This window comes from Seriola lalandi, unplaced genomic scaffold (genome assembly GCF_002814215.2).
Source record: "Seriola lalandi dorsalis isolate HSWRI2012SDOR001 ecotype SW California unplaced genomic scaffold, Sedor1 jcf7180002054577, whole genome shotgun sequence".
Classification (NCBI taxonomy): Eukaryota; Metazoa; Chordata; class Actinopteri; order Carangiformes; family Carangidae; genus Seriola; species Seriola lalandi.
The window spans coordinates 1,969,820-1,996,912 of NW_019525130.1; the positions used below are offsets into that span (position 1 = coordinate 1,969,820).

At 41.2% G+C, this 27,093-nt stretch overlaps 1 pseudogene across 1 annotated transcript in view; it reads left to right on the top strand.

Annotated features, from left to right (window-relative positions):
* The first annotated feature begins 465 nt into the window (after positions 1-465).
* Positions 466-27,093, top strand: part of LOC147818480 (protein turtle homolog B pseudogene) — a 32,820-nt pseudogene continuing 6,192 nt past the window's right edge. Inside the window, exon 1 of the transcript XR_015437931.1 lies at positions 466-714. The product of XR_015437931.1 is annotated as a protein turtle homolog B pseudogene (transcript). The remainder of the gene's footprint in view (positions 715-27,093) is intronic.

Sequence of the window (27,093 nt, forward strand, 5' to 3'; positions counted from 1 at the left end):
CTTTTCTGCCTTGTTTTACGATTTGTATTACTTTTTATAGCTTGCATTGAGTTGCACTGTCCTAGAAATACTTTATTCTAATTCCATTATGAAAAAGTGATATAGTCATAGTATTAGTTTCTTTGATATTATTTTTATTTTTGTACATTTATGTGCCTTAAAAGTGATAAAAAGGTTAAGAATGAGCAATAAAGGCTGTCTTTCTATCAGCAATGACTAACTACACAGAAATCCTCTCTTTGAACTGAAGATTGCAAACTCCGAGTATAACCATATGCCATGAATGCATCATTCCAGCTGGGAAACCGACAGCACAGGTAACCAATCAGCGGCCGGAGCCCTCCCACGCCCATCAATGAAACGTGTACAGAGGCGGGACCGCGGTTATCTAAAGGCTCGCGCTTGGTTTCATAGCGTCGTTTGCTCTCGTCCCATTGGCGCAGGTGATCCGTCTCAGGATGCGAGAGGAGAGCGGAGGAGAGGGGAAGAGAGAGGGGAAAGCGCCGAAGGAAAAGTGTCCAGGGCTCGGTTAAAAAGAAAACAGGATACCGGCCCGCTTCAGTTTGTCCTGGGCCACTCGGCGATGACAGATTCACCGAAAGGGGCACTTTGAGATATGATGAGGTTTATTTGTGGTCGGCAATAGTACTATGATTTGGTATGTGGCCACTTTGATAGCAAGTGTATTCAGCACCCGAGGAACGGCCGCTCAAGGTGAGTCGAAGTGCAGTATCTCTATCCTCCGGCGCCTTCTGCTCAAGTTTCAACTTCACTGTTTTTCTGTTTTTAAAAAGGCGTTTTCCGGCTTGTCTGTTTGATAACTTTAAATGTGTCGCTTGTATGTTAAAAATGTCACACTTTACGTCATGAAGTTCAGACGTGTGTTCATCACCGCACCTGAGCGGAGCGGGGCCGGCAGATGATGAGAGACACGGACCGGTTCGCCGGTTAAATGAATTAGGCTGTAGCAAACAGAGCTTTAGAAATAAGTAGCCCTAACTCATTTGGTTACAGCTGTTTTAGAGGAGGTCAAGCTGCTTATTCCCACTGTGATACATCAAGGGGATGTGTGGTTGTCAGTGATAAACGGAGTTGTGACGTTTTCGGCTTCAGAGTGATAGATTTTGCAGCCTATCTGGGTTGACATATTCCTCCCAGGATGTGGGAGCTCCAGGACATTTTGCGGGCAACGCCGCTGGAGCTGAAGCTGCCGGTCTCCCTGAGCTGCACACCGCCTGCCAGCGTTTCGTGAAACGTGAAGGCAAATGTGATTAGTATGGTGCGCTGGTGTAGATGTCATTAAAATGCAATGAGTGGATTAACCTCTTCCTAGGGAGCTGTTCCTGCTGAAGCCAAGTCGTTACCAGCGTTGTCCGCTAGAGGGAGCGCCTCCTGAGCCGGCGCTGCGTGAAGGTGCATTTAAACGGTCCCCAGCACACTGAGGTCGCTTTTCAGTCAGTCATGGGGGATGCAACTTTCTTGCTGTTGAAAGTAGACTGTCCTGTGTGACATGATGGCTTCATGGGAGTTATGCCGCCTGCAGCTGACCTCTGACCTCCCTGTGGAGGGGGTGAAAGAGGAAAGAGGCCCTCCCTCTGAGGATTAAAGCTACACTGGTTTAAAATATGTGTCATTCAGGAAGCATCTTAATACAGCATCTTAATACAGCAGAACCACCTTTCATAAATATCTTCCCAATTAATTGACTTTTCAAAATGTTAGAAATTAGTGAAAAATCACAATTTTCCAAAGCCAGCTTTGACATGTTCATATACTGCACCAAGAGTCAGTCACCCAAAGGTTCAGATTACTACACTAGAAAAATGAGAAAACCAGAAAACGAAATTTTCTGATGATTTTTACTCAACTAATGCTCCAACTGTAACTATTAATGACATCATCCTCAAGACAGAGGATCCACATGTAATTAGGTGGTCCGACAGTGTCTATTGTGTTGTCTCAGACGTGGTGAGCAGGTGCAACTGCAGCCGCATCACACTGTACCCTGTTGCCCCCCCCCCTTTTTTTTTTGCCTTCCTGCTACTCATCTTTGAGAGAGAAGTGAAACTGGGACGATGTCTGTGCTTCAGCAACACTGATAAGACGATGAGGAAAAGAGCTTTCTGTGATATAAACAACTTTCCGGTCTCTGTGTGTTAAACCTTTGACTCAGATTCCCACAGGTTTACTTGTGTTTATTTTTGTTGACATTCCTCTGGCGTGGAAGTGGGTTTGGCAAACAGTTATGTAATGTCGTGTCTAAAGAGGATACGCTTAAGTATTGTCTGCCAGAAGAAGGAGACTTAGGGAGATGTTTTTAAGCGGCTTCTCCTCCACTGTTGGGACAGCGGGGAACAGATTTGAGCACTAACCTCTGGATGGCCGAGGAGGAGCGGCCGTGACTGGCCTTGTTTGTGTTTGGAAGACCGTCCCCTCAGTCAGTCTAACTGGTTTCGCATATGGTCCTTGTCCCGTGCTCTAACACATCGCCGGAGCTCTCGGTGCTCTGCAGCATTCATGCGTGTGCACACAGACACACAAACACAGTCAAGCACTTCAGCCAGCAGAAGCTGCACAGGGTGGCATCCTTCTGGCTGAGTGCTGCTGTCTCAAGCTGGCAGCTGGCAAATGCCTTGACTTTTGCCAGTGATAACCCTGGACCAGAGCCAGACTGCCTCTTTTTCTGCCTCCTCTCTGGTTTCCTCTCTTCCTTACCTTGTGTCAATGCTCCTTCCTTCCATTCTCCGTTTCCCCATCTGACTCAGGTCCTTGTTGCCCTCCCCTACTCTTCCCGTCTCTCCTCTCCTCTCCTACTCCGTCCTGATGTCTTCCTCTTCCGCACACTCGGATGAACTTGCTTCCCTCCAGGTTTCAAGTGGCCTCTATCAGCATGGCTGTGTAGCTGAGGGAAGGGAACATGGTGGGTTGTGTTAATGGAGGCTCAGGGCGCGCTCTACAGCAACCGTCTGTTGCCATACACAGACACACTTGTTTCCCCTACTCATGCACATACACACACACACACACACACACACACACACACACACACACACACACACACACACACACACACACACACATGTCTACATGCAGCCATCCCCTTGGGGAGAAGTGTGTCTTTAACCAGGATGTGAACATATGCACACTAACAGGCAGTCTGCCCCAGACTAAGTTGGACTAATTATGACTAAGCTGTGAGATAAATGCCACTTGGTTGCTCGATAAATACATGTGCCACAACATGCCAAGACGGCTGGGGGCTGATGGGGATAGAGGAGGAGGAGGGGCTGGGTGGGGTGTATAGTGAAGGGGATGTTGTTTGGAGTATAGTGGATGGAAAACAGTGGAAGAAATATAAAAATGAAGATCATTGTTTGAAGTTTCAACACTGAAAGCGTTGAACCATCTGCTTTCACATCTTACCTGTGTGATGTGGTTCAGTTGAACTGTGGTGTGTTTGTCTGGTTAGTGTGATTTCTTTTCAGCTTGTGTTGATGCTGTATTCATCATGTCATGTTGTAAGAATTAGAAAAATGGGAAAAAAAAACACCACTTATTCCAAAGTGGGAGTGTTGTATTCCAATGTGGTTAGAGCTTTATCTGCAGTTTTTGTTTTGTCACATATTTGAAACAGTTCTGTACCAAGTGAAATCAGATACTAACAAACAGTGTGTAGCTCATATGAAATGAGCTGAACTGATTGTATCAGTGTTAATTTTAGATTTTACCTTGATACATCTGTCTGTAGTTTTTTTCACTAAGTGAGAGATATCAATAGAGGTCGATCAATTAATTGGTTTGGCTGATTAATTGGTGGCAATAGGACATTTCATAATCTGTCGGAATCGTCTGAACTCGCATGCGCTGCCTCCACTGGTCACACGGGGACTTACATCACTATGTTCCATGGAGGCTTCATTCACTAAGTCAAGTTAATGTCATTGTGTGGCTGAGATCCTCACTCTGGGAATATGCACAAACATTAATGGTTTGTAAGCGTGGCAGTTAATAATGTAACAGGATGTGCAACAGAAATAATCTTGGCCAGTGCAGAGCAGCTCATCGGCCATTATAAATACAACATATCACAACACCACCAGATGATACTTCAGGATGTTCTGCTACTATTGATGTAATCCATGAAATCACACTTAAGGATATTCTATTACTAATGATTAAATTCAGAGTGAAAAAAACCTGGTTTATTTAAAACAGTGTTTGCAAAAGTAGCCGGCTAAGCCACTGCAGAAGTACAGTAGCCTACATCATGGATGATGACACACACTCTGACTGATGTCACAGTGATAAAGGGGTAATTCACATTTTAAATGAGATCACGATAGATTGCCTGAAGAATCATATAGCGTTTCTGTGTTTTTTTTCCCCCCAAATATAGACCAATTACCCAGAAAGCTTCTGTGATAATAAACAAAATTCACTAAGAAGTGTAACAATGAAACACTTCCAGTAGCGTAAAATCTGCAGAGCTGAGTTGCTGTGACTTCTTTAACGTGGCAGGACTCAGACAGAAGAAACTGACTGACTGTGTCCTCACTGCTGTTTCTTTCCAACAGATTACTGCTCTCTCTAAAATCTCTTCAAGTCCTCATTACTCACTCCACAACATAGTTAGCAAGCCACTGATTAGATGCCATGTTTTCCTCTTTTTTGTCACGTGTCATTCGGTGCCACCGGTCAGCAGGTGTCACTGGAAACACAGAGTCCAGAGTTAATTAACTTTTTACGCTTAAAGTAAGTCAATCTTTGGGTTTGTGAAACCGTATAACTTGCATTAGACTAATATAAGAGCAAATTAAGACCCAACATTACAACATTTATGATTTAATCATTAAATCATAAAATAATCATAAACTACTGTAAAATCCATCTGCTTATTGTCACTTGTTGAGACATCGTTCTCCTGCTCTCTAGACTATAAGCAATGTATAACCTATATTGATTTATGCAAGCTTATTTGGTAGCCATGGTAACGCATATGTACATCAGCAGATGTGTGTGGGGGTGTCTCATACACCAGACAGTGAAATGAGTAAAAAGGAGTAAAAAGGAGTTTCATATTCTGATTATTTGAATAGTGAGTGAAACAAAGCAACCATACAGTAACTGTATCTGTATCTGAAATATCATGATAGAAGAATACCTTTTTACCTCTTTTTTAAAAATAAAACCAAATTACTAGGTGTCTGAATAATGTCTTATGGCCACTGTAAATAATAAAGAGCATGAACCAGCAAACCACGGGCACCAGATCATGTTTTTTTCACTGCTGGCGAAGCTGTGAATAAAAATAGCTGTGATTGCCACGTTCAGTGAAGAGTCAAGGTGGCAAGTTGAGAAAGTTCTACCATCAGCAACAGATAACTTACTGTTTACTGTCTGAAAGCACCTTTATATCTGCATTGTCTGTAGAAATTGGATTAAGCGAGATTAGTTACACCCGCCACTGAGATACATCTGTGATCTACATCTATAACTTAGATTTTACATTTTCTATACACACTAATACTTCCTCTGACATCAAAATGTGCCTCATCCATGAGAATCAATCACAGCCTGTTTTTGAGGACAATGTTACAGAGACGCATGTTCAGATTTATCCATGTGATGCTGTTTTTATTTCTGTTGATCCTCTAAACTGATAGGAAAAGTAACACATTTGCACTTCTGGCAACCTGTGCAGGTGAAAGATTGGATCCTGAATCACCCTGGTTGTATTTATACCTTGATGTGTTTTTTTTTGCTCCCGCCGATTACAGTCTGATCCTTCCGGGTGCATGCATTAAAGCTGTGTTTGCTTGAGGGAAATGAGTTTCATCTGGAACTCTGAAGCTCCAGAAAACTTTTCAGCTTGTGCTTGAGATTCAGTGACGCTGTGTCCCAAGTCAGAAAATTTGTATTTTTTGGTAAACTGTGTGTGTAAATGGAGCTGGTGGGGAGCGATGTTGACTAATTCATTTTATTCCCAGAAACTTTCTTTGTGTCCCTGTTTTTTTGATGATCCCTACAGTGCGATCACTTAATGACTGTTTTCTCTGTAAGTGGGTGGCTGCCTGGCAAAAACAAAGCTGCTGACCAAGAAAAGGGAAACTGGTGTCTCATTCACAGTGCAGATTTAAATCCTGTGGGTGTTCAGCATTTTCTCACTGAAGGACCTGTTTGTGGAGTCTTCTGCGTTCTTTTCATTAGGAATGCACCAATCTGGGCTTTTATTGATCTGATGCTGATCACTGATGTTGATTATTACATTTCTCAGCGTATTGCAATATCAGAATCTGACCTTCCACAACCTGTGAGCTCCACAAATACAAATATGGTGCAAAGAAGTACAAAACTGTCTGACAGCGAGCTGCAAGGAGAAGAACATAACGTTAGATAACGACATTATACCGCAGCGTCATGGGAGGAGTGTGTTGATCAGCCCTGGAGGAAGGGTTTAGATCCTGAACCCAGTGTCTCCCATATATGCATGAGCACCACTGCTAAAGATTAATTTATACATCGTTTGTGCTTCATTATTTCTCCAGTTATCACAGTTTATTTATCTGACGTGTAAAGCTTTTAACTGAAGCATTACGCGTCATGATAATAACTTTTAAGCGAAAATGTTTGTGTTGTTTGCACAAATTACGTGTAAACCAATGAGTCAGCACTTTAGAACCATTTGGACATTAATGTGGTGCTGAAGCTGGGACGGTGCGAGCTAAATTTTTTTATTTTGCTTGTAAAGATGAATCAAAATGATTTTTTTATCAATATCCTAGTCATATGGGGTGCCAACTTCAAGGAGGCACAGACTTTGACTAAACTGGTGCAACTGGTGCTTTTCAGATGAGTCTGAAAGACGTTAACACAATCTATTTCTATTTATGTTCAATAACAATAGTGTAATTAATAGTTTTAATTCTTTGACATTTATTACTACAGCTATCTGGACCTTTAAGTGTCTCTTGGTAAATTAACACACATGACAAGGCGAACACGAGTAACCGGGTCTATATCAATTGTAAAGTCGTTTTAAGCCATTCACTACATTACCTTCAAATTAAGGGAATGTGATGTAAGGATGACCAGGGGGAGAAGGGGTCGGGGGCTTAGGTCCATTTGAGCAGCAGTACACCCACCTGCTAAGGCGCCATTACATCACTGCCTCCATCTGTCTTCGAAGGGCTTATTTCCTTTCTGCAGTGTGTAGGTTCTTTAAAGTTCTACTCTGAGCGTGTGTGTATGTGTGGGTGTACGTGTGCATTGCTTCTTATTGCAGACCGGAGTTTAAACTTACATCAGAGTAAGATGGCACACACTGAGCCCTGTGGCTTCAGATAAAGTGTTTCTCTAATTCCAACATTCGACTTCCTGGATTCAGGTCACACACCCTGTCAAAATCGGAGGGTGCATCTCAGCTTAAAGCCTCCTGCATACTGAGTCAATACAACATTTTTTATTGGCAGTTGGTAGTTATTTTTAGACTTAATTTTCCATCTTTCACCTTCATGTTGAGCCACCATTCTTGGGCATCTGATTGTTCATACTTAAGTCGGATAATTTACACACTAGTAGACCCAGTAATGGTGTGTGTCCTTTACTTATTTGGTCTCCAATTAGAATAATCTTCCCTGTTCTCTTACACGTTTTCTGTAGTTGGACTGTAAGTATCCTTTGAGACTGTCTCATCCACTTTGTGGACAAAAGGGGGCTTTAGGTACCCAAAGCATCGCCACACTACTGATTGAATTAGGTTGTTGCTACTGTTGAATTATCCTTTTCTCTGCTGACATTAAAACATAATCTGCTGTGGACAGCTCCTTCTCTGTGTGCAGGGGAAGAAAAGTAGCTGCCTGGGGCAAAATGGCACACATTCGTAAAAGTCACGAACCTTTAGATGTCAATCAACCTGGTATTTGGGCCAAGGAACAGTGAGTGGCGGCTGCTGTCACATCCCCAAGCTCCCAACGGCCTCCATTTTTGGTTCAGTGAACCAGTCTGTTGGGGGGGCATGAACTGATGGAGATGAAGAGATGCTTCATGTGTACTTTTCGATTGTTGTAGATCCCTGTCGATTATATATGAGCAGAGCTTTGGTGTTTTACTAAGGTCAGAGTGTTTCTATTTCAGTCCAGTCAACCCAGAAACACATCTGTTTCATATCCACATGATTATTAATGCCGTCACGTTTGAGGCACACAGGCTGTTAATAGCTGAACCTGCACGCCTTTAGATGTGTTACGATCATAGGCAACGACGCCATAATTGTATTTACCGATGTTAAGTTTGAAACTCACATCCAAAGTAAGTTTTTTTTTTTTTTTTTTTTTTTTTTACAGAAACTGTAAACCCAACAGCTGCAGGGGTTGTCTGCACTGTCACTCAGTGTCCCGGGGTTGTCACTTAATTCTTTGCAGGGTAGGCGGGCATTGCTTATCTAGTGTTGCCTTCCTGAGGTACTTCGATTATAGGAGCAGGGAGCCAGCAGAGATGAATTTCTGGGTCCGCTGGTGTAGTTCAGCATGGATAAAGACATTATCTGCCGAGTTGTCTCTTGACTCACGTAAAGACAACCGCTCTGTTTTATCCATAACTTCCTTCTTACTCTCTCACAGCTGGTCTTCAGATCTGTGACGGGCTAAAATAGATTGTGGTATTTTACAAATAAGTGTGGGTGTACTACAGTGATCGTGATGAAGTATTTGACTGGGAGCAGGAGTGTCATGGTTTGCCATGATGGACAATTTATGTTTGAGCTTTTGTATTATGTTTGCACTTTGAGTTTGCTCATTTCCTGTCTTATTTTGTAGTTACTTTCCCTGTGTCTCTTGATGTTGTGACTTCCTGTCTTTGTCCTGTTCCCCTCCTTGTTGATTGTCGGCCCCGCCCTCATGTGTTTCACCTCTGTTCAATCACCCTTTGCCTCCCTTGTCTCTACTTTAGTCTCTGTGCTCCCCTTTGTCTGGGTCAGTTCATCGGTTCATGTCCCCTGTGTTACCTGTTGGAGTTACCCATGCCGCTGTACCTGTTGAAGTTCTCTGTGTTTCCTCGTGCTTCTGGTTCCGGTTGAAGTCCCCTGTGTTTCCGTGGCTTCTGCTTCTGTTCGAGTTCCCCTGTGTTACCTAGTGCTTGGGCTTCCTGTTGTGTTCCCCTGCTGTATCCTGTTCGCCTGCATTTTGGATTTTGAGTTTTTTGAGTTTGCCAGTTTTTGTAAGTTCTTTTGTTAATTAAACACGTTTGCACTCACTCCTTTGTGTTGGCTGCATTTGTGTCCAGCCCTACCTCAAACTGTGACAAAGAGGGCACTGCTCTCTCATATTTGTTCTGAATATACTGTACCAGTGTAGCTGACTCATCTTAAAACTGCCCAGTCAGTAACTGCTGTAACCTTAACAGTTTTAAATCAGGGCCTGCAGTATTTGGATCAAGTAGCTTGTGAGAAATGAGTTGTGCCAAATGAATATATATAAATGTTAACGTCAGATCAGACGGACACAATGTTACTTGGACTGGGATCACGGCTAAAAAAAGCTTTAGGACATTACTGCTGTTTGTAGTTGTCTGTACTGCGTTACAGAAATGATGATAAGCTTCAACATATGGTTGTGGATCTACAAAGATGCTAAGTGAATGGGCTTGTAAACGGACTACATTTACATTTCTCACTAGTTATATTTTTCCAGAGATTTTGCAAAGCCAGCAGCATGAGGGTTGTTCTCTCTGCTCGCTGATATGACTAGCTTCATATATGATCCATCCATACTAGCCTGCACTTGTGCTCCATGTAATGGGCATGCTGCTGTGGAAAAAGAATCCCCTTAATTAGAGACACTTTGTTGAGTTTTATTACTGCTGGCACACAGTGTGGTGACTAGTCTTATTAGCCTCATAGTTCAAACACTACTTTGTAATCAAAATATCAAAGCATGTAATAGCAGCTTGCGTGTTGAAGTTATTTGAGGCACTAAATAATAAAACACACAATGCCACTCAATGATCACATATGTGACTTTGGGAACTATTTTTTAGCTCTCTATGTAAACCATTTCCATGTACAGTTGGTGCCATTGTTCTGTATGTGACAGGTGGCTCATGATTGACAAAAACCACAGGAGCTCCCCAAACATGGTGCATCCATGAATATGTAATCTGCCAGTGACAATGCACAGTTTGTCATTATTGTAAAGCACACATCTGGTAAATGTAGTGGATCTCACTTTGTGGACACCAAATAATTTTAGTCAAATTGAAGGTCCCATATTGTATAAAGTCTGATTCCCATGTGTTCTTTGATTATAAAGCAGGTCTAGGTTCTATATATCTTAATACTGTGAAACTATCAAAGCGCTCAGTCAACAGAGCAATACACACAGCCTGTATTCAGAAACTGAGCCTTAAAACGAGCCGTCAGGATTTCCGTAATGTTGTGATGTCACAACAAAGCAGTCAATGCTCTCAGCTAGGGTTGTCACCAGAACCGTTACTTCTGTACCAAGTCAATGCCACGTGGCAAGAACGGAACGGTACCCGTTTTTTTCGTGGTATCGAAGGTACTGAAAAGTACCGACACATGACTTGTGAAGCTTGATAGTCACCCTCTTAGGAAGTAACATAAGATTGAAATCCTGTTCAGGGAGGCAGCTGAATAAGGTGTGCGCCACGCCCGCTTGTGCATCAGCTCTCATTGCGCACAAGCAGGATGTCATTAACTGTATGAGCAACTTATCTCATGGTGCAAAAGTGTCTTACCTCAAAAGTGACAGTAATCTACCAAAAACATGTGTAAAAGAACATTAACACTAATTACTGCATCACTAGCAACATTTGAGTGACTCGGAACACATTTAAGCAGTTTCTCTGGCACATGCTCTGCCAAAGGGAGGATGAGGAACGTCCACTACTAGGCTGCAGTGTAGCCTCGATAACAAATGGAATAAGGCGACAACTTCAGGCACATAACTCGGTCCAGCTGCAGCACCTCGGCTCGTGAAAGGAAAAGAAGAGTCGCGTATGGAAATATTTTTGCTTTCGAGGCGGCTGAGGGGTTGATTTTAGACCCGCAAAATCCCGTTTGTAAACGGTACCTTCGCACTTTCCAAACCACAGTTGAAATTCTGTGCAATAAAAAGTTGATTTTTTATATTTTAATTTTAAATTAAAAATTAATTTAATTTTTTTATTATATTTAAAATTCTTCTTGCCACTGCTTTCTTTTTTGTTTGTTTTTTTAATCGTATTTTTCAATTGAGTGAAAGAGAAAGTACATGGAATTTATTCTTTTGCTTTTTTTTGTTCTTTTTTTTTACTGTGGTATCGAAATAGGTATTGAGAATCGTGGAATTTCACTGGTATTAGTATCGACTACTAAATTTCTAGTATCGTGACATCCCTACTCTCAGCCATGCCCCAAGCCCCTCCCACCTGGACCCACCATTCAACCTCGCAGGATTTAGTTTCTGAGTGTCAGCCAATCAGAAGAGAGTCTCAGAGCCTCTCTTCTGATTGGCTCACCAACCTTTTTGTAGCTAGAGCTCGAGGGAAAAGAGATGGAAAACTACATTGAGACGGTTTTGGTGAAATAGTGGAAAAATTGGAAGAAATATTGTGTGTGTGTGTGTAAAACCAAACTGATTGGCCTATTGATCCAAATTAGATTAGTGGTGTTTCTTTATCTCTCCTTTGATTTGAAACTTTGTTCTGTGCAGAATCACTATTTCCTATCTTGAAGTTGTGGGAGGAATCAGGTGGACCACACTTTCCCTGGTTGGTCCAGTAGATTATAGGCCTCATTAGCGCATTGTTCACAGCTGTGTGGGGCTTGCAGTTGGGCATATGGATAGACAGATGTACAGAGTACAGAGCAGTCTCTGATGGTCAGTGGAAGCTTTATGCTTGGGCCACACCACGGTTACCTCGTTGAACCGTGTGAGAGAGAGAGTGCCCTTCACCTAATGTTCTGTTAACTAGATATAATTATAGCCAACATGGGGTTTCTGCTATGACTCGACTTTCATCTGTAATAACATGCAATTGCTAAAATGGTTAAAAAGAAAAATTGTATTTGTATTTTTCACGTCTGTGACATGTTCACATGCAGCCCAAACAATGAAACTATGTTGAAAGGTGTCAGTTCTTATAATGTTGTTGGCATGATGTCAATATGACTATCAACAGGTCTTTTCACTGTCTATTTTTGCTGAGAAAAATAGGCCCCTTGCCAAAACCGTAGATGAGGCGCCGCTGCAGCTGGGCTCAAGACCTCAGATGTGCGTTCCATGCAGACTGTGTGTCTGTGTGTCTGTATGCTCTAACCTGTTAATATGTCTGTGTATGTTAACATGGGAAATAAAACCAAGAGGTTCCACACTTTTTTTTAATGATAGTTTTGAGGGGGAAAACAGTGTTTCCCACAGATCTAAAATATACTTGTGGTGGGGGGTCTTCCAATGTAATACCATGCGTCTCCCTCTTTCCCACTTTCTGTTTGTCTTTGTGCGTTAGCAGAACGAAGAGGTGCAGGGAAGCGAATAGTTAATCTATTAATCAACGGCATCGTTCTGATGGATTAAAAAACATACAAAATAAAATACCAATATGAGTCAGCAAATATACGTTGGCGGCTGTTAATATACCTGGGTGGCCTGCCCAAATAAAATCTATGTGAGGGAAACAACGGGAAAAAAACAATAGCCGATTACTTAACCTCCTGCACCCACCCATGAAAGAAAATTCAACACAGTCAGCATGTTGGTCCTCCAGCTGCTGCCTGTAATATAAGAAACAAGAAAAAATGTAAATTAATTCAATATAACTAATAGCTAAAAAATATATTAAAAATGTAAATTAAAAATGTATTAATGTAATGTCCTAAAAATGACTAATATTAAATATAGCTATCATTTGAAAATGGTTTACATGGCTCCTGGGACAGGTAGGAGGGCCCCTTAGCAGCATTTTTGCTTAGGGCCACAGGGAGGTCTGGACCTGATGATACTGTATCTGTCAGCTCTCCTGTTCTCCCCTTTCAGCCTCTGATAATTCTGAGATCCTCCAGCCATGGAGCCATCGAATGGCAGGTCTGGGGACTCTCACAAGACGTCATATCCTCTGGCTGTTTAACTTTACTATTGTGACATATGTGGCAATAAACCTCTGAAGTAATCCTGACATTGTTTGTAGACTGTGGTGATGCACTCTGCTTCTAGTGTGTGTCTGCAGTCAGATTCATCCAAAGTGCTGAAAGCAAAGCCTTGCTTCGAGTTGACAGTGTATTGCTGATCTCCTGTGTCCACAGTACAGTGCTTCTTTACTACTGAGCTCACCCGCTGCCAGTGTTACAGACATGGACACATGTACACAGGCGCTGTCAGGCAGAGGAAGCAGTTAGATGGATGAGTGGACAAAGTATATTCATTTGACCAGATAGAGCTGTGTGGCTCACTTGCACATGGCAGTGTAAAGAAGTTGAATTTAATGCTGTGTGTAGTGTGTTTTTCTTAAAATCAGCCTCATTTCAGTGCAGGTTTTGAATTCGAGCGTTTTCATTTTGGGGTTATTTTAGTGCAGCAGTGTGGTTTAGTTAATGGCTTCCTGCTAACATATACATCTTGGTTGGTCTGTCCTGTTCAGTATTCTTTCTCTGAATACTCCATTACACTCCCCCACCCTCCCCTCTCCTCTCCTCCAGCCACCCAAAGCTGACTGGCTCCCTCCCCTGTCTCATTTTACAGCCTGGCCTACTGATACAGCGCAGTCAGCCTTCTCCACGCCGACTTCTCCAGACCTATTAAACATTCATTGGATCGGGCCATAAGATACCTCACCATGGCCTCAGCGCTGCTACTCTAAATTCAGATCTGTATCTTAGCTTTACATCCTAACCCTGATACTGCAAACCAAGAGTCAGATTCTGTAGGCATGGCTGCATGTAAGAGACGCAGTAGAAAATACATGCAACAGACAAACTGATTATGTTTGGCCTTTGTGCCACAGTGGATGACACATTATCCCCTCCCTGCTGTGTGGCAGCAGTGTTGGACTACGTGGATTGATTCAACTTGCAATGGATGCCACAGATAAATGACTGTTGTGATTAGCAGTAATTAGGTCCAAAATGATAAGAGCAGCGAATGATTATCGGGATGTTTCCTTTTCATTTATCTGAGGAGAGGTAAGAGAACACATCCCAACAAATCTAACCACTAAATCCACCATGTCACCACCTTTTAGCTCATATATACACCAAATGTACTAATAATGGGAATTAATGGAAATTGGAAACAAAAAATAAATCTACATCAAACTGTGCTGTATGCTGAAAATAATTGCATATAATTCTCTCTGGATTTTATGTTGTCTTTATGTTTTTGGGTGAACCAGTTAGAGGTTTTTTAAAAAAGCATATTTTTATTAAAGCCCCTGAGAACTTTAAATATTCATGATACTATTAAACAACTATCTGAGTTAAAAACACCTTATGATATTTAGAAATAGTAAAATACTATTCTATAAATAAAATCACTTAAAGTCACTTTTTGGCTGCACCTTACCAGCGAAGCCAAACGTGGTTGAGTGTTGGAGTCTCGAGATTTAACAACTATTCAGACCAATACCGTAACTATTTACTTCTTTTAAAAGTCTCAGAGAGTTGCCAGTACTGTCCAGTGTGATGTTGGGCTTTCAGTAACTGCTGGTTAAAATCTTAATGTGCTGCATTCCAGTCACTATTTCATATTTGTTCCGTTGTTTAACAGCAGAAACAGATAACATGTAAATTCAGCTGAATTAAAATGCTGCATATGTGAGCACAGAGAGGAGGAGAGAAGCAAACAAGTAAAGTGACTGACACTTGGCTGAATGCAAATACAATGTGATGATGTCATAAATATGCTAAGTAGTGTAACTAGTCATTGAGTGACATTGGCCCTGTTCCACGTCTTCAGTGATCCAATCACAAGTGGTCAGTTCTAATTACGTCAGGTCACACCTGGCTTTAAAATGCGCCTCCAGTGACCACTTGTGTTTGAATCTCACTTCCCCACTTTATGTACAAATAAACAGGTATGTGTTGTTGTTTTTAGCCAACAGAACAGAAGGATCCGTAGTCAGTGTGTCAGCGTGGGGCATGGAGGGGTTGAGACAAAAACAGAAACCACAAATGTTAATTAACCAAAACTATTCTGTGTTTTGCAAAAACGACTATTTATGTAGGATTCTGTTCTCAGAGAAAATATATTTTACGTTTATTCTCCCAATCATACAGGTGTTATGTGCAGTTGTTTCAGCTCGTGTGCTTTACAGTATCCATGACTCTCCATCACCCCTAAAGGGTGAGGCTGATGGATGAGCCTCCTGGCCTCTATGGTTGTTCAAGGTGTCATGTAACAACTTGGTGTACTGCTGACGTGAACTCTTCTTAATTTTTCTATCAAAAGGGCAGATCACTTCTGTCCACCCAAGATACAATGCAGACACATGAGACATCAGTTAGGAGCACTGGTACTTCCTTAACATATAGTAAATATCATACAGTGGCTCGGATTGACTGTATGTAAAGGGACATTGTCTGGATTTATGATGAATAGGAGGTAGTTTGTGGAGAGAAATGGAAAACAGGAAGCTTTTTGGGAAGAATCTCAGCAAAGTATCTTAATATTCAGTGTCTGCTACAGTTTTGTTTGCACTTCTTCCCTGTCTTCTTCTTCTGTTAAATAATGAGACACCCAGTCATGATTTTATGCGTAAAGCTCACTTTGTGTCATGACGGAGCAAAGAATAAATAAAAAGTTAGAGGAGTCAGTATTTCATTCTTGATCGTTTCCGTATAAACTGTAGGTTCATCTATTGTAACTTCATGGTTCCCCCCTCATCCGGTGTGACCTTATGCCAGGACCTTGTCATATCAATGACGCCCACACATGACCACCCAGTAAGCAGCTGTGAACATTTGAGCGTTGATGAACAAACAGTCAGATGGCAGTTGGCTCCTCAGCCTTTTCCTTTGTCAAATCTCGATTGGACACTTGTTTATCGATTGTGGTTGGAAAACACAGGTCAGGTCTGAGGAGACAGATGGTGAGTAATCGGAGTGATAGCTCATATAACTAGAGAGAGAGAGAGAGATTTATTTCAAAGCAAGTGTTCCCTCTGCTTTCTGCCAGATGTCAGCGACACTCTGCAAAGGCAGAATGTCCTGGATTGATTAAATGTCTCTTCGTGAAGGCCACTGCTGCTAAACTGTAGATTCAAGGACAGAATTGTTGACATTTTAGCAGCTGTACATGAACAGTGTCTGTTGAGAGAAATAATGTATTCAAGTTTATTTAGATTAGGTATCATTCATTTGGTCTGAGCAGTATTTTTATACATCTGTTTATCTGTCATGTATAACAGACATTATTGATGTGTATGAGATCATAATGTGAGAGGCATTTATCACTTCAATCATATAAACCATATACAGTATACATACAAACCTCAGGAACTGTACTCCTCAAGTGTAAACCTGTCATCACACTGACATGGGTCTTGATTGTAGGCTACTGTACTTTGTTGAGCAGGAAGAGCGTCCTACAGGGTTCCTGTGGATCAGTGGAACCGTTTGGAACAAACGGGATTTCCATGTCTTGATTATAAAGCAGGTCTAGTTTTCTATATTAATGCTGTGACTGTATCATAGTCCTCAGTCCACAGAGAAATGCACACAGCCCATATTGAGAAACAGAGCCATAAAGCAAGCCATCAGGACTTACTATGAATTTGTGATGTCACAACAAAGCAGTCACCGCCCGGAGCCATGTCCCTAAGGCTCTTTTCTGATTGGCTCACCGACCTGTTACTAGAGCTCCAGAGAGAAGCCTGAGAGAGATGTAAAACTACATTGTGGTGACTTTTGGTTCTTAAAACCACAAATATATCTTCTTATGGATCAACACAAATACAATACAAAAAGTGTTAAGCCTCAAGCCGGATCTCATTCAATACATAATTTCAGCATCATGTAGCTGGGATTACTTGCTCAGAGAATCAGAGCCACATCAGTATATTCTGGCTTTACATGAGAAAAGATTTGGGACTATGAACTAACAAGTTTGTTAAGCAAATGTGTGTGTGGTTAATCGCCGTTAAGTTGCAAAGAACAACCCTGAGCTGTTCCACTGAGCTTCCGGCTACTGTTTCCCATGCAGCGGACCAAACAGTCTAAACTGAGTTGACTGTCCTCTCATCTACAGTAGATATAGGTTAATTGTGTGTCTGAAGAAAACTGGACTAATGATTTCTTTGAGAATGAGGCAGCAGCAGAGATAGTCTGCCTTGCCCCAGGTCTGACCTTTAACTGTAGCCCAACACCAACACCTGCTTACATTAAAGAGCTTGCATCATTGTGAGAAGACGTGGTACATGAGCGATATTAATGATAGAGAAGAAAATGCTCAGACACATGAACTATCACTGAGGTGATATATAAGCTGAGTACCACTGATTTGTAATTACATCTACAATCAGTTTACTGGAGGGTTTTGATCAAAGCTTATATCAGGCCTTAAAGTAATCTTCAGAGGCAGCCAAAAAGACCAGCCAGTGGTTTTCACTGAAAATACAGGACACCAGCTGCCCTCTTAAGTAAAATCCATTACAGTTAAGTTAGGAGTTATGTAATGGGACAGATGTATTAAAAAAAGCATGTAGGAATGCACAGTCAGCTGCTCCCACTCCTGTCAAAATACTGACACTCTACACAGTAGATATGGCTCATTTTAAGTGTTTGCTAAATACCATGAACTTGGTAATATGTACAATTCGGGGTTTGGGACAGAAGGGGCATTTGTGCGGCGTGAGTATGAGTAAGAGTTATCAGGTCAAACACTGCACCTGCTGCGGGGGGAATTAGTGGGCCTGCTGGTGCTCTGGGCCACACTAGTCACGATAAATGACCATTCAGGTTTTGTCGTACACCTAATAAATGTGGTTTGGCTTGGTGCTGACCGCTATATTGCAATACACTGATATGTCTCAGTTCTGTCACACCTACGTAAGTGAGGCCTGGCATGACATGTTACATCATGGCTGGACCATTGTTTGAATAGAGCTGTGCATGCGTCATTGGGGTGTATGAGCGTCCTGTATGGGGCAGCAAAGACTGATATGATATAACTCATGTTATGTTAATAAATGCTGTATGGAAGTAGCGTCAACGCAGAAAAACCAGACTGCTCAACCCTCACAGGCCTATTACATTCATACCCTTAGTAATATTCATCTACCTCCAGATGCAGTTATGCAGCTTCGGTTCTACCTTATCATTTTGGGCAAGAGTCTGATCCTGAACGAGAAGATGCCGGAGTAAGGGAAGAGGCAGAAATATGGAGAGTGCTGTGAATCAAGAAGATGGACAGTCTGCAAAAACTTCAGATGATAATATTCATAACTTGGAATACTTTTATGAAAAACTTAACTTTTGATTCTTTATGTGTGGACACTTCTGAACTAAAGGAATAAAAATAATGGAGGAAGAGACAGTCGAGAGGTAGGGAGTCTCCACCGCTTCACATCCAGCTGGTTTACGAATGGATTAACTTTAGCGGGCATAGTTAAAGTGCATTGAACTGAGCGGTTAAATTATGGATAATTTATCCAAGCTAATGAAGTATAGCATGTCAATATTGACCAATGTTTAAGCATTTATATCTTTGCTATACTGCTATTTACTAACGTGACCGGGTCGCGGTAACGCGGTTAAACATCACGGATCCACAATGATAATGCAGACTGACACGCTGTGAGTCTGGGTCCCCCGATTGGCCACATTAAGTGTGAATTACAGAAATAACCGTTGTGAAAATGAAGCGTCTCACTGTGCGTGGTTTCTGGAACAGACCTCCTTGAAGTGTTTGGAGAAGTGAAGAACCCTGGGAAGAAAAATAGATTTCTCCAGTCAATTAAGAACATGGTGTCTTTTCGGCATGGCTACAAAACCTAAGAAAACTCTTCATTCAAGTAGCTATGTGCTGTGCCTTGTGTGGGGGCGGGCAAGCTTGCAGGGGTTGTCCTGCTTGCAGGTGGGCAGCACTAAGAGACATATTGATGTCAATAGGACCAGGAAGTAATGTCTGGACCCCTAATGAGGCGTTTCGAGTTGAGAACTTTGATCCTTGTGACTCCTTTCTTTTTTTGAGTTTAGCCTAAGGCTGCAACAGACCAAATATGAAAAAAAAACATACAGGCCTGAATACTTTCTGAATTCACTCCCCAAGGGCAAGAAAAAATCTTGATATGTAACTTTTGAATGGAGACTTGAAACATTCTTAAGTGCTGTCAAGATGTGGAAAACTGTATTTAAACAAATCCACCTGAGAGTTGTTGAGTGGTGTGACATAACCAGTTCAGATAATGACTATGATGGTCTGTCGGTACAGATTTTTATATTCATTTGGAAGGACTGTGTTGTCTCAATAATAAATACTGAGCAGCACTGTTAATCTCTCCAGCTATGAGCACAAGTGTGAATGTCAATATGTATTTATACTTTCTTTCTCATGGCTGCTATCCCATACAATAGGGATACATGAAAAGGTGTAATATTATCATGACCTGTTCCCATTTTCTTTAGAGGGAAAACAAGTGAGGCAAGCTGAACGCACACTAACAGCTGGACAGATGCAAAATGTCTGTGTACACCATTCCTGACAAGAACGCATCACCACAAAGTTAGCCTATAATGTGCAACATTTATTCCGATTAGTTTTCCCTCACATAATATTCTAGGCTTCACTTGGAAGTGCTCCAAGATTACCTCTCTGTGGCAGCCCAGAGTTTGATTCGGGTGTTCTCACCTTCCCAAGTGAATTGCAGATGTGCCAGAGTTTTCAATTGCAGCAGGTGTGAAAGCAGTATTTTTTTCAGGGTTAGATGCATTTTTTATATGCACAATGCAACAAATTTGAACACCAACTTTTCAACCAAAGCTGTATCGTGCAGGTGTAATACAAAATAATGTAATGATAGATAAATCATACGCAGCTGCAGCAGGTAATTTATGTTACTTTCTTGTTACTGTTTATTGTGAAATATTACTGACAGTCCTAATGATGAAATAGGCACTTGTTCATCAAATTCACTCAGTTTGCATCAGTCAGTCAGTTTCCTTTACTTCCTTGTGACCATTCTTGAACTTGAGTTGATCCACACTCAGCCATCTGACCTTAATTCCAGCCAGTCAGCAGGAGGTAAGAGGCTCAAAAACACTTCTTTGTCCCCCTCACAAACACTCCATGGCAAAATCTAAGACTCTTACAGTAGGTAGGGGCCTGCAACAGGTTTAAAAGTTGAAGCACCACCTCTCTAAAAACCACCTCTTTTAAAATGCACTCTTACTAGCACATTTTTTTGGGACAGCATTTTAACAGGCTATACATATGTCTTTTTGGAACACAAGATAAGTATTTTATTTTGAAATATTTGGGTTTTCCAAACTCCTCTAATGCTAGAGAGAGAAAACTGTTGTGGAAATGGTCCTATCCTCTAGACCAAAGGATCAAAGGAGCTATTTGTAAGTTTTGCTATTGCTACATAGCCAACGTTAGCATTGACAGCTGTTTATTTACTAGTCTTGCCAAGAGCTTTGGTCATCATTGCGTTTACAAGAGAAGTGGTTATAATACGTCTCAGCAGTGCTGCCTCTTCAGGGCTGCCTGGATGGTACACTGACTCGGTATTGGAAAGTGAACAGACGGACTGGGGCTAGCTGTTTGCATGCTATTCAGTAGCAAAACAAGAGTCATTGATGTGGCTTTCCACCACCAGAGACAGCTCTTGGTGAGTATAGGAATGAAGTTTAGTGTTTAACTCACAACATTTATTCAGAACATGACACATTTGTCAAACAGCAAAACATTTCACAAATTTGAGGTAGGACATTCAAAATAATTATGATAAAATGTTTTTTTCAACATCAAAATAAATATCTTAATAGAACAATTTAGTGCTGCAATGTGATATGAAAACATGCAACAGGGCCCAGACTGTGAAGGATAATGTCAATAAATAAAACCAATCCCCGTCCCCCACTGACTGCATATCAGTGAGTCTTCTTGGCAGGTAGAGCTGGAGCAGCTTCTCCCTCCACCTTGACTACTTCTGTATAAAGCATGTGAAGTGGATGGGCTTTGGTCTGACTCCAGAATCTCAGACACCCAGCTCATTTTGATGACCTTAATCTTGTATGGCTTGATATATTGGGTGTTGAAACATGGATCGACAAAGGATGCCATGTCAAGCAGGTCATCTGTTGTCTGGTCATCATACTTCTTATTGAGACTGGGACCTCTGTTCTGAAGAGGTGCAGCACAGGCTCAAAGAAGGAGACATGTATTATTCAGTCAATCTCTGAACTCCAGAAATGGCCTCGTTCATGGACTCCAGCAAATCCATGTCCTGCCCGGTGGGCACAGAGTAGTTGGTATTCTTGTCATCGGTGAGTTCCTGAGAGGTGATCATGTGTTACCCCACCAGCTTGTGCGGGGGCAAGTTAAGCTCTTCCTGAGGCGTAGCCAGGTCTATTTTCTTTTTCCAGGAGGAGACGCCAGTCACAACTTTTTTACACAGCGCCACAGCTCGTTCCACCATCTTGTCCTTCCCCACTCACTCTGAGGAAGAAACGGAAATAGATATGATAAATAGACACATTTCTGAGCAAAGAGAAAATATGACAGAAAAATCCACAATATGTTAAAAACATTGTGAACAGACATATTAGCATACAAATACTTAAATCAGTATTACATGTATTTCAGTTCCAAATAGACCCTCATCATCTTTATCATTACGACAGCTTTAGCAACGAATTGTGGGACTTCATACCAGTAAAGCCACATTTAATGGAGTTGCAATGAGTTAATGATATAAGAAAGGTGGGTAAAATAGCATAATCTAACCAACAATGACTTTCTACAGTCATCTGACACTCATCCCCTCAAGAACACGAGTCGATGTTCATAACACTAAAGCTGTTTCCATTTGTAGAGTGAAGTAGCCTTTACTATTTGACCTGCTGTCAGTTGTAATACATACTTGTTAGTCTTAAATCAGCCCCCAGGGGCCAAGTCCTTCAGTCACACCTGGGGCACTGACTTTGCTGACATGATCTTCAGGAAAGGAAGGCGTTTGGAGGATGTTGTTAAGTGAATAGTGGCTCAGAATAAGGCTCAGATATGCAACTAGTTCACATATTAGAAGTAGTAGTGAAGAAAAGTCTGATAAGCTTCTTGAATCCCCCATTTTCAACAGTACTAGTGGGAGGTGTGTTTTTTGCAATGCAATATGCAATTGCTTTTGTGATGTCTTGTTTTGTTTTTTTGGCATAGGGAACGGTGCTGGAAAATGCTTAGACGATCGTTCGCTGTTGGGTAGTCTCACTGGTTACTGGCCTGTTGCTTGTCGACAGTCCACCAGCAACATTCGCCATGGGCTACAATTTCTTACTTTCTGCGTGTTCTTATGGTTGATATTGTTTCAAAGGGTGAAACAGGTTTGTGGTGTGTCCTGTCTGTGATGGCACGTCTTCAGCATAGCTTGCAGTGTATGATGCTTTTTGTCTGACTGTAAAAAAAATACTTTTTTGCTTATTCTGCTCCAGCTGTATCTGTAAGCAATACCATGTGCTGCCCTGAATTTATACCTCTTGCTGTGCAACCTAACTATTCCTGCGACATGATTGGCAGTTTGTCATTATTTTCCATGCATGCTATCTCAGCAAGGAAAATAATTATATTGAACATTTATCAAACATTTGTAATATTTCTATCTAGGAAAAATATATTGCTAATATGAACCATTTAGTTATACCATGTATTAATCTGCGGCTTCATCCAGTGCATAAAATTATGTTTAGATGTTAAGATGTTGGCCTTGAACTGTTGCAGAATACTTGGAAACCACCAGCAGGACTGCATATTAACCTATGTTCTTGTGTGCATGCATGTGCACATACGAAATATTAACACATTGGGGACTGGCTCTTAAAAACACTGTTCCGAAGTTATATTGTCTAATAAACTAAAAAATAATAAACCTTGATATATTTGTTAACTGGAATCTTAATAATTATGCTTGGATTATTCTATTTTGACATTATTTCTTTCCAACATTTGACCCCTATAAGCTCTCAGCAGATTTCTAACTTGTGCAAAAATTTTTTACTCAATTAAGTCAATTCATTAGGAAGGATGAAAGTTGAAATGGCGGTCTGAACTTTGCTCCCTGGCTGCCACATCAACAAAATAGTGTAAGAAACTTGTTAAGATTATGGCTCTTACCGTACGACTTTGCCTGTTTTCATCTTTTCTTGTCTGAACCATTTGGTCTGTCTGAATTTTCCTGCAGCTACAATAGAATATCACAGGCAATGAATTTCAATTGTAGGACATCTGTGGTCGGGAAAGGAAGCAGGTGAAGGGAACTGCAGGGTAAACCTGGAGGGCAAAGGGCCAAGGATATTCCATTAAAGGAGCTGTCAGCAGCAATATGTGTAAGACAGAACAGCTTGCATAGATGCTTTACAGGTTAAGGTGAATCTTTAGCACACCTCAAGAACCAACAGCTGTTTGGATGCAATTGTTGCGACTGTTGAGGGATGCATTGTACAATCGTTTGTCATCAGCAGTTATTTCTTTGGCCACTTACGGGATCTTTGTGACAGTAAAATCTGAATATCACTCTGGAATATGCCCTCACACTGCAACAGTAGAATTGGGTCATGCAGAAGGGACAGGATTAATTGACAAAATACTTGTTGACAGCTGCACCATGATAGAACTGGCTGTTTTTAAGTCTGTTTTTAAAAGTTGTTGCCTGACAGAAACCGGACAGAGTCACCTCGCCCCGTGTCTGGTTGTTTGCATGGGCCAACAACAAATGGAAATTGCATCCAGGATTAAATGTCTTTGAAAATCAACTTTGTTTTCTTGTTGTCTAGACTCCTCCCTCAACTTTTCAGTATAGAAATATAAAGGCGCCCAACACCATAACTTAGAGCCTTTCTTTCCCTCAGTCCATGTGATGCAGGAGGGATCAGATGCTGCTCCCTGGTAAGATCTCCTTTGAATTCCAAATAATGAGGGACGCTTGCTTGAGAGTAGGAACCCAGAATTAGGTCAAGTCTCCCACCCTTTGGTGTAGTATTAGTGTTTTAAGCCACCCTGGTATATCTGAGGATTGTAGCACAAGCTGACAAATACAAATGAGCAACGCAGTTTTCCCAAAGCTTATAGGCAAAATGTTTTGACTTTTTGGATGTTGCTTCTTGTTTTTCTCCTTTGTGTTCAACACACAATATATTCTCACTCACTTCCCCAGCCAAATAGATTCCTTCTTCCTGCAAGAAGTATCTGCACTGTGAATATACTGTAGTTTGCCTGGTTTGCACATTTTGCTTTATTGATCTAAAACTGTAATGTAGTTGTCTTTTATCTCATGCAGGGGAATAGAAGCTCTTAATGGCCTCTTCTAATGCTTTTCGGTGGGGAAACTGTTTTGATACTGTTTTCTTTTTTTTAATTCCCTGTTTGAACTTAAATGTAGATATATATTGTACTCAGTTGTCTTATTAGTAGTCTGTTTAAGTACCTCTTTTAGGATGATCAGGGGCACACATACAAACATCAGCATTTCAGACAAAAGAAATACATCTTTGCAACTTACTGTGAGTTACTGTGAAAGCTTTCCTTTGTAGCCGCTGGATAACTGTGAGCCCCAAGATTTAAGCCTTGAGATTTTGGCAGCAGATGGTGACGGAGTTTAGAGGCCACGTGACAAAGAGAGAGGAAATGTTCTTCTACGGTAGACTAGGAATTAGTCAGCTTTACACACAAACTTGTACTAGTAAGTTAGGGGGGGGGGCATTGTTGGACGGTCTGTTGGTCCACAAAACTGAAATGTCTCAACAAATATTTGATGGATTGGCATAATTTGCAGAAGACAGAAGATGAATCCTACTGACTTTGTTAATCCCCTGCACCACTGTGAGGTTGACATCTGTGGTTTAGTGTGAAATGGCTTGTCAGCATTTGAACGGATTGTTAGAGGCGATGCCGTGCACATGATGAATTCTAATAAGTTTGGTGATCCCTTGACATTTCCTTGAGCACCAACATCAGGTCAAAATGTCAGTTTCATATGTATTCATGTTTCCTCTCGTATAACTGCACAAGCTGTTCTTTGTGGTTAGCGATTATTAGCAAATGTTAGCATGCTAATATGTTACACTGAAACTCTGAATATGGTTAACTTTTTTTATTTTGGTTTGGTTAGGTTATTTTTTAGCCCTAACCCGGGCCGCTGCGGTTCAGACTAAGCCTTACCAGGTGAGCAACCGGGGCGCCCCATGAACATGGTAAACATCATACCTGCTAAACATCTGCATGTTAGCATTGCCATTGTATATTAGCTTTTGTGGCTAAGTACAACCTCAATGATGTCAACAATGATGTCTACATCATAATTTCCAAAGGTCTCTGTCTTCGCCCGTCCAGACAACAGTGCCCCAGTTTTCAAACTAAAATGGGCGCAGCCGCATTTTCAAAAGTCTCTGTTTTCGGTGCTCGGAAATGCCGGAGTAGTGTGGATGGGAAGTGTAAACGTAGCAGAGGAGATGCGTTTTAAAATATAAAAGTAATAGTGTGGACGTAGCCATAGAATGCATGTTTGGTCTTTTGGTTTCAAATGTGCAAACTCCATCTTAGTTTAAGCCTCAGGATTTTGTAAGCAGATGGAGACGGAGTTTAGACGCCAAGTGACAGACAAGGAAATGTTTTGTGCACCCGCTAGTACTAGTTTTTGTAAAGGAATTGAAGTGGATTGAAGTGACCCTGCTGCTGACACGCTGATCAGCTGACCTCTTCTGTGTTGTGGTCGCTGGCAACATTATTAATACCTCCATTAATTTCACTGGACTGTCATTTTATTACCAACGCAGTATGAGTGCGAATAAGATACACGAAGACTAAGTGCAGGTGCAAGAATGATAGGCTGTATGATAATGCATGGCCTTGCTGTAGTAATCAATAATTTATGTTGTATTGTGTAAAAATCTCATTTATTTTTTATTTTGGTTGGCACTTATCAGAGTGGGCTAGTTGTCACTGATAGATGGTGCCAGGGACGAGCCAGGGGACCAGCTGAGACAGGGACGGGGGAAGCTTGAGTTTACTTTCTGTTTTAAGTGCCAACACAGAGTCTCAGATGAAGTAGTGAGCTGGAGTGTGATGTGCCATACTTGTGTTGTTTATTTATTGCATCTCACTGAATCTTAATGCGCAATTTTATTTGTCACCTTGTTTAAATATAGAAAGGATGTTTTCTATGAGTCTTCAGTGTGACAATAAGCCTGTTTGTACTGTCACGTAGTGTTATACTGTCATATAAGAGAGGAACAATTTATCTTTGACAACCCAGCACATAGAGACAAATATCACTTGTAAATCGCACTAGATTTTCAATTGTACTGGACTTAAACAATATGAAGCAGAAAACTCTAACCACTCAAATATCACAGTCTGTTATTTTTTTTTTGAAAATTAGAAAAACAAAAGAAGTGAAGTGAGTAAATAAATGCCTCTGCAAACTACCAGTGTTTTAATTCAAACAGGAAGCCAGTCATTTTTCTATTTCCCTCCTCAAGGGTCTCACTCATGTGTTATCCAATGATCTTCATGGATAAATTAGAGCATGATGGTCAACCAATCGTCATTCTAGCTGAGAGACACTCAAACTAACCCACCTCATTGCATTTTATGCCTCTATGCTCCACCATTGTCCCATTGCTAACATCGTCAAGGCCTCTCCATGTCTGTAAAATGATCTCTAACACAACACCAAAGACCTTTTGGATTATAAAATAAAAAGGGGTGGGATTCTTGGTGTCACAGTTTAACAGTGACAGCCCTAAAATGTAATATTATTAACAATGGAGAAAATTATTAATCCCTACTAATCCCTAATGGTAAACATCTGCATCTTTTCGGTATACTTTTAATCCGATAGTGGGTTCAAAGTAGCAAGATTTACATTACACAGTGTTGCAATACTCCTGGTAGC